Below are 8,220 nucleotides of genomic sequence, written 5' to 3'. Positions count from 1 at the left end.
GTACCACTATGCACCCATTGCAATGAGACCTGGTGGAATTAGGAGTTAAGACTCATTCTCAGGGAGCCATTCAAGAGCTCCTGCTTAAACTCTCTTTTCCCCTCCCCTTCCACAATAGAACACCCTTCTTTTTGTAGTGGATTCCATCTCTCAGTAGCAAATACCCTTTGAGCCAATTTGTGTTGGTGGAGAGCAAACCTGGACCAAAGGAGTTTCCACACTCCTGATTTGGGAAATAGAGATTACAAAAGGGGTCAGCCCAGAGCAACAAGCAGGAAAGTTTAGCTGTTGACTAGATCAGTGGTCTCCAAAGTGGGGTGTGTGCACACCGTGGGGTGCACACAACTATTTAAAACTTTTTTACTGATAGTGGTATGCAAGATCAAAAATGTTTGGAGACCATGAATCTACATTTACCACAACACACCTCCCCTTCCATGCTGTTCTGTCTGGAAAGTCTTAGCTCTACATCTATGTCCAAGGAGCCAACAGGATTAGCCATTTCAAGGGCACTTTAAACTTGGTTATGAACAGAAAGACCTTAGAGACAGGACAGCCACATGAAAAAGAGATGACCAGGGCAAGATCTCTGATGAGTGAGTTTCTGCATATACACAAGACAGAGGCAATTATTTGCCCTGTGGACAAGCAGATCTCCAAGGGCTGGCATGAGTCAATGCTTGCCAAGTGGTTGTTTTCTGCTTTCAGGGTGATTCTCTGAAGACCTGAACATGAATGCTGACAGATGGTGATCTCTGGTATAGTGAATGTGAGCGTTTTCAGTATAAGAACACACATTTTAGTACCATTTAGAAAGCAACACTTATGCTTATAAAGGGCAACAGATATCTTGCCCCATTAATATGGACATTCTGCATACTTGTATTTGGCTATTGTGTTAGGCAGTACCACATTCTGCATTCACATCAGGTCTGTCATCTTAATGGAAGTAAAAGATGTGAGGCCAAAGAAGACATATATCTGTCCGCTGATGATTTAGGGACATGGATGTACTTTGGAAACTTTTCTACTTTTTCTACCATTATCTAGGTGTGTGGTTTCAGGGTAAGAAAATGGGTGCCACTTCTAAACAACTTTGAAGTGATTACCACTAGGTTTCAGAGTTAAATGACCTAGTTGTAAGGAGGGAGGCAGTGCACACTTTCTGTCAGTTTGAGAGAGGCAGAAGAGACACTGCTATGACCAGATAATGTAGTGCAGCTGTAAGATCAAGCACTTGGAAGTTCATTGAAAAGCACTTGGCTAGTTTGGAAGGTATCACTATGGCGCAATGGGGAAGGACACACCAAACTGAAGGAAAGGTAACAGAAGCAGTAGCTGGTGACAGTCTCCTTCTACACTGTTTGTGTGAAGTGCTCATTGGGAGTGTATATAGCAATGGAGGCCCATTTTCTGTGTCTCCAGCAGCCTGGGGAACCTTGCAAGCAGCACAAGTTGCAAACTGAAACTCAGATTTTCTCAGAACAATGTTGCAGAGCGGTGGTGGGACAGGCACAACACGTCCCATCTTGCCTCAGAAATGTGCAACAGTTGGTGGGGCACTGGGCAAGGCTCCCCTGCCAGCTTGCTCCCACATTACACTGGCCCCTTGGACAGCCTCCAAGTACTTATTAGAAGCTGCTCTGTTGAGATGTGCAGGAGATCTGGGGCAGCAGGAGGAGATGGTCTGTCACCAGAGTGACATGAGGGTGGGCCTTTATCAAAGATATTCATTTTGTCTGACAGGATGGCAATAGGTTAATCAAGCAGAAAAAGCAGCGAGCAGAAGATACTTTAACCCTTTTCTGCTTCCTTGCAGGCTCTGGAAAGGGTTACCTTCATATGGCACCATCGGTGGTCAGGTCTCAGCTCACTAAGGAGATGATTATTTTGGAAAATAAGCACCAGAAAGTATGCTAATGGTTGACCGCCCTCTCTTGCCCCCTCTGTACTTGATCTCAGGAGGAGACTGGCACCATGCTCTGCTGTCCTCCAGCCCCTGTGGACACTCCATGGACCCCTGTTTAAAAAACGTGGATATTCATGCATGTGCTGTATCATTAGAGCAGCTACCCCATTCTTCCATCAGTATTTCTACTATTTAGACTGTTGTGTGGCTTGTTTGGGCTAAGTTTTTCTTTTTTTTAGCAAAATCTACAGGTACAGACTGTGATGGCTTGGTAATAATACAGTGCCTCCTTCTATGCAGGGATGCCTCAGAATTAGTCTGAAACCAGTCAAAAGGCTTTATCTTAAAATAACCAGCTTTTTTCTTTTGTAGCACAACAAACCAAAACCACATCTGCTCCACACTGAGTTAATTTGTGCAGGCTCCTGATCACCTCATGTTTTAATATTGCAGCTATAAACCCTGGAGTGGAAAGATGGTGGTCAGAAATGGAAAGGTGACTTGCAGAAATGCCACCAGACACAAGGCTGACAGCAGCACTGTAAGGCATTGCTTTGATGATCTTTGTTTCTTTGGGTTATGCAAATAGCTACAGCCTTTTCCTTCTGTGCCTGTCTAAGGTGGCTCAAGGGAGGTTGCTGTTAAGGTGGCAAGTAGAGAGAAAATGATGGAAAATTCATTGGCAAATCCACAGCTTTCAAACACACAGGCTGAAAATAAAGCAAGCAAACACCAACAGCAACATTTGCTGAGTATTCATCCAGTTCTGGCTTCACCTGTATATAATCTTCAGATGTTCTTGGTATTGGATCAAGATCCTGGTTTGTGTTGTAGGAGGACTGAAGCAGGAAGTCCTGTGTTTGACTTGAATATGTTGCACTCAAAATCAGGTGTGGTGCATTCAACTGGGAAAGTAGCATTTGAGCTTGACTCATTATTGACGATCGTTTCAAGCAAGAAAATCCCTGCTTTCAGCATAAAGGATACAGGCTCAAGTTCCAGATTATTCTTTTTATGCACTCCTAATCCCTCAAGCTAAAAATCCCCCTGGCATAGCTCTAGGCAAAGATTTGGTAACTACTGGCATAATTAAATTTTTTTGTCTTTTCATATTGGCAGTTCCCTGTTCTCTGCCACTCCACCCAAACCCCCACTTTTCTCACTGTATGGATTCTTGCTTATGTTGCTTTTCCAGCATTACTTTCTGAAGGGGTTATCTCTTGTTCCCAAATACATTCTTTCCACCAGCTTGGGCTGTTCTGCAAAAAAAGGAAGCAGCCGGTGCAAAGCATTCTAGCGTGAGTCAGAAATCCTTATGGATGAGCTGAACAGAGCGGAGCAGAAACCAGGTCAACAGCAGCTCTCAGGAGAATTCAGCTGTACCCCTGGACTGGCCATTCTGATCTGTCCTCCCAGCCTTTCTACTCCCTGTATGGTCACACCTGTGCCAGGAAGGGCATGTAGAGAATCTTGGTATGGACAAGACAGGTTGTACTGACCAGCAACTGCATGTTTCACTTTTCCTTAGGAAATATCCATCAATTCACTTACTGGAAGTGTTTTCCACCCCCATTAGTGAAGCAAAGCCTGTCTGCCCCCTTTCAGAATGGTGTTTTGCATGTGAGGACCAGCTCTTGCGTGTGTCTGTACAATAAGCATGAGACAAGTCCCACATCTCTCTCAAATGAGCATTACAAACAGAAGCAGAAAACACCACATTCTCCCCCTTGTGGTGATGTTGGAGTCTCTGCATCAGGAGAAATCCAAATGCTAAGACAGCCAACAACAATTCCCACAACAATCCCACAAAAGTGGATTTGGACACTTGGGAATTGGAATGAATTCATCTGGCAAGCTCCAGTTCTTGTTTATTATATAACCCTACAGGATGTATACAGGATCTATAGATATAGGATGGCAGAAGTCTGTACCTGGCCACAGCTGCCAAGTGCAGCCTAGAGGTGAGCTTCCACAGGACTCCCATCCAGATTTCACATCATCTTCCACGGATGAAGCGTGCATTTGTGCTTGGCTAAGAGATTTTCCTGGCTGCAGCGTGTTGGCAGGGCAAAACAACAGTGGGGCTGTGGTCAAAAACTTCTCAAGAGCTTCTTTCTGCCTTGTGACATGACCCCAAAGCAATTTTAAGTTTTCTGATACCCTCTTTCTGCTCTACCTCTTGTGCAATTTGTGGCTCTCTTTGGTCCCAGGTTCTCTCCATTTTCAGCCAACCTTAGTTAAAAGATGGAAGAGACAGAAAGACAGCTGAGTAAAGACAGACGAGTGCAGGACATTGCAATCCATTGCCCCACAATGTCAGGTAAATGCACATCTGACAATGCACTGCTAGAAATATCTTTCAGGCTGCTTCTGTGAGGAGCTAATGTATATTTAACTCGTGCTTCAGAGATTTCCATGCCTTCCGAGAGGAAGGATTTCTGGCAGAGTGGGAAATGCATTTTTCATGGCAAAGCTGCAGTAATGTGATGCCAGTGGCACAGCTCTAGGAGTTTGAACATAAACAGAAGCGCCCTGATGGGTCACAAGTAATATTGTAATGTTGTAATGTTCTGTGGGTGCACAGAGAAGATAATTTGTAGCTGTTTGCACGCATTTAATGCTTTACAGTAATTACAAATCCAGGCAACTAGATGGGTCTCTGCTTGTGACCAATTCTTTAATTTGATGTATATTGTTGAAATCAAATTACATGAGAGTCTTGGCTTTAAAGTAACTTTAAAAAGAAGTTTTAGGATTTAATGATGAAAAATTTTAAGTGACTACTATCAGTGGATGGGAACCCCTCAGCTCAAATATGAGGAGTTAATCTCAGTGAAATTTAGATAAGTTTATCCACATTATCACTTCTAAGGGCACTTGTTTCACATTTCCATATGTTTTCTCACATACACCAAAACCAATTTAGAATGACAGTCAAGATTTGTATGCAGTATCTTGCTTGAGGAAGTTAGAATGCTCCGAAAAGGCTTAAAAATTAGAAGAGCTGGCCAGATTCATGATTTTGTAGGACTGAATTTAGGGCTGGGAAAGATGTAGGATCAGAAAGAAATCCAGTTCTCTTCAAGATTGTTATACCAAAGCAATCCATTGTACACTTGGCTGCTGGAGAACAAGGACTCTCTTTCCCCAGCTAAAATGTCTCTTCTGTCAGCCTAGGAAAACCAGTGCTCCTGCAGCCTGTGCTGCCTCAGTTGCACAGAGCAATACTGCCTATTCCAGCACTGGTATTTTGCAGAGAATGTAATTCCTAAGGAATGTATTTCCTTATCACACCACTGTCTTTAAAAATAAAAGCTCCAAAGAATCATCTTGGAATTTTTTTTTCACAATGTGATTTTCATTAGTAATTTATTCAGTCTGGCAGATGCCAGCATGCAAACTATGCAAAGAGCAAATCTCTTCCTCCAAGTGTAAATATTTATAGATCATATTAAATGGTATTTAGTACTATGCAAACATATTGTCAACAGTTCTAGCCAGATTCTTCTCTAATCGCAGCCTGGGAGTTGGCACAGGCATGTCCTCCATCAGAAGATGGTTATCAGAAAAAATAATAGCAGGCTAAATAGGTTCTTGGCTTAATTAAGACTGGAGTTTATACCAGAGGTGAATCTGGCCCACACCAAGTCAAAACTGTTATAGCAGCTTGTATGTACCACACACAGAGCTGGAAAGATGATGCTTCCCTGGGGGGACAGCTTTCCCAAGCAGGCTGGGAACCTCTCTTGGCACTGGACAAAATGGGCCATTACAATGCAGGGCAGGGAGTTTCAACCTTTTATATGTTTTAATGTAGTTCCACATTTTCTTAGACATAACAGGAGATGTATGACTATTCCTCAATTTGCATTAACTGGCTATGTTTATTTGAATAGTCCAGAAGAGCAAATATTCCCTATTCAAATCACCATCTGTTCTTAAAACAGAAAAGTGTTATTTCTTAAACACAGATCTGCCTTTTGGTCTCTAGCTTAGCCAGTGCAAAGTCTCTGAATGGGTTAATGTCTGGGACATGGCTGGACTATACTGAAGCCATTTGTGTTTAAACTAATATCCTAAAATCTCCTTTCCTGCCCAAAACCCTTTGATAGCATTTTGTTATATCCCATAATCTCTACTCTCCTGACAATCTGGAATAAATGCAAACCAACTGAAAGCTCATTTATATTCTATGAAAACCTGCTCTTGCAAGCATGTCTTAGCACCCTGGCTTTCCACATGAGGCATGTAAAGTTGCAAAGACTCTAAACACTTCAAGATTGTTCTCTGGGTGTCTCAAAGGAAACAGCCCAGCTGACTTTCTCCATGCATGGCAGGGAGACAGGCGAGTGAGGGCAGGTTCATGACATCCCATTCTCTTTGGCTGCACAATCACAGATTTTTTTCAGTGCCTGTACTTTCCCATTGCATATCTGGACTTCTCTCTGGGCATTTTTTTTCTCCTGGGACTGTTTTTCCCAGAAATGTGCTTTTCCACTACACCAACCCTAAGGGCCACATGCCCTTGTGCTTTGCTCAACAGCTTCACAATATTTCCTCCACCACTGTGCTTGGTCCTGCCAGATAATCTGTTCTACAGCAGACAGTCCCCCTCCCCCCTTCAACTGTCTCTTCTAATTCTCTTCCATTGCAGAGCTTCCTTCTCCCTTCCTCCTCCTCTGGAAAGGAGGGGAGGGAATATTTCAGTAAATGCTGGTATCCTACATGAGTGATGGAATGATATATCTACACAATACATACAGACAGACATGCTTTAAATGGACTACCTAATGCCAGCTTTGCATTTTGTCTATTTTTAATTAACTGATGGACCAATGGACCAGAGTTTCAGCTCCTCTGCCTCGTCCTCCTCACTGCTCATTTTGAAAAGCAAATTTTTGTGTTCTAAAATTACATTGGCATGTGTGAATGATTTTGGCATCACTTTCATCTGTGGCCAGATTACCAGTAGCAGACAAATCCATACATGACTTGAAGAAACAAGGATTCCTTCCTCACCTGTTTAATGGTACAATTACTATGTAAAGCATCTCACAGTGGACTGTGTCTGTGTGTGCACAAGGCTGGTTTCTGCACACTTTTTTTTTTATGGCTCTTTTTTCAGTTGGAAGAAATCTTAAAGATCACCCAGTTCCCACCCCCATGCCATGGACAGGGACACCTTCCACTAGACCAAGCTGCTCAGGGCTCCATCCAGCCTGGCCTTGAACACTGACAGGGATGGGGCATCCACAGCTTCTCCGGGAGAACAGATCCAGTGACTCACCACTCCCACAGCAAAGAATTTCTTCCAGTGTCTAATGCCTCTCTGGGCAATCTGGAAATAACCCAAAGGAGCTGAATTCAGCTTGCTCAGGAATGGGCACCCATGGTTTCTTGAAGTCCTGCACCTGATGCCATCTCGTGGAGCCAGCTCCACACTTCAGAGTGCAGCTCGGATATTTATATCATGAATGTGTCCGTATATACATGAGCAGTACATGGTCTATAAAAGATTCAAAGCTCTGTTGCTGGTAGGGTTTGCCCCAAGCAGCTGGGGGCTGCTATGTGCAAACTTTTGCCATAGACAGCAACACTAAAAACAACAAAACAATTGTCAAAGAGCTGACTTCTGGTCTTTGATTTACTATTTATTTCAGCAGCAATCTCTGTTTAAGCAATGCTGAGGGCAGTGGACTGGCGTGTCCGTAAAGCAAAGCCTAGCACAGTGTAAGGGTTATCTGAGAATAGGTATGTCTGGATTGTGGTGGAATGTGTGTTTCTCATACTCCGGGATAGCAAGACGCTGTTAGCCAGTACACTTATGTATTTTTTCTTCCCTGCTGGGTGGTGAAAATGAATCATAGAATGGTTTGGGGTGGAAGGGGCTTTAAAGCTCATCCAGCTCCAGCCCCGCTGCCATGGGCAAGGACACCTCCCACTAGACCAGGCTGCTCAGAGCCTCGTCCAGCCCGGCGTCGGGAACACACGCAAAACGGGTCGGCGGGAGCTTTGCCAAGGCTGATGTGCCACCACCCGCGGCCGGAGACGCCGGAGTGCACGGTGCGGAAAACGCAGGCGGAGAAGGAAAACAGCCTGGTGTGAGCACAGCTTCTCGCCGCTGTGCGCTGACACAACGGCACAGACACCCCGGCACCGTTAAGCCGCGGGGATAAGGTGTAGGTGACAAGAGACGCTAAAGGCGAAGAACGAAGCACACCACACTGGCATTGTGTGTGCATTTTGCAAACTGATGGAAAACAGTACCTTACCATTCTCCTGCCTTTTGCATTCACATGAATATTGAAATA

The sequence above is a fragment of the Geospiza fortis genome, unplaced genomic scaffold (genome assembly GCF_000277835.1).
Source record: "Geospiza fortis unplaced genomic scaffold, GeoFor_1.0 scaffold66, whole genome shotgun sequence".
In the NCBI taxonomy this organism is placed as follows: Eukaryota; Metazoa; Chordata; class Aves; order Passeriformes; family Thraupidae; genus Geospiza; species Geospiza fortis.
This window is presented reverse-complemented; position numbering follows the sequence as displayed.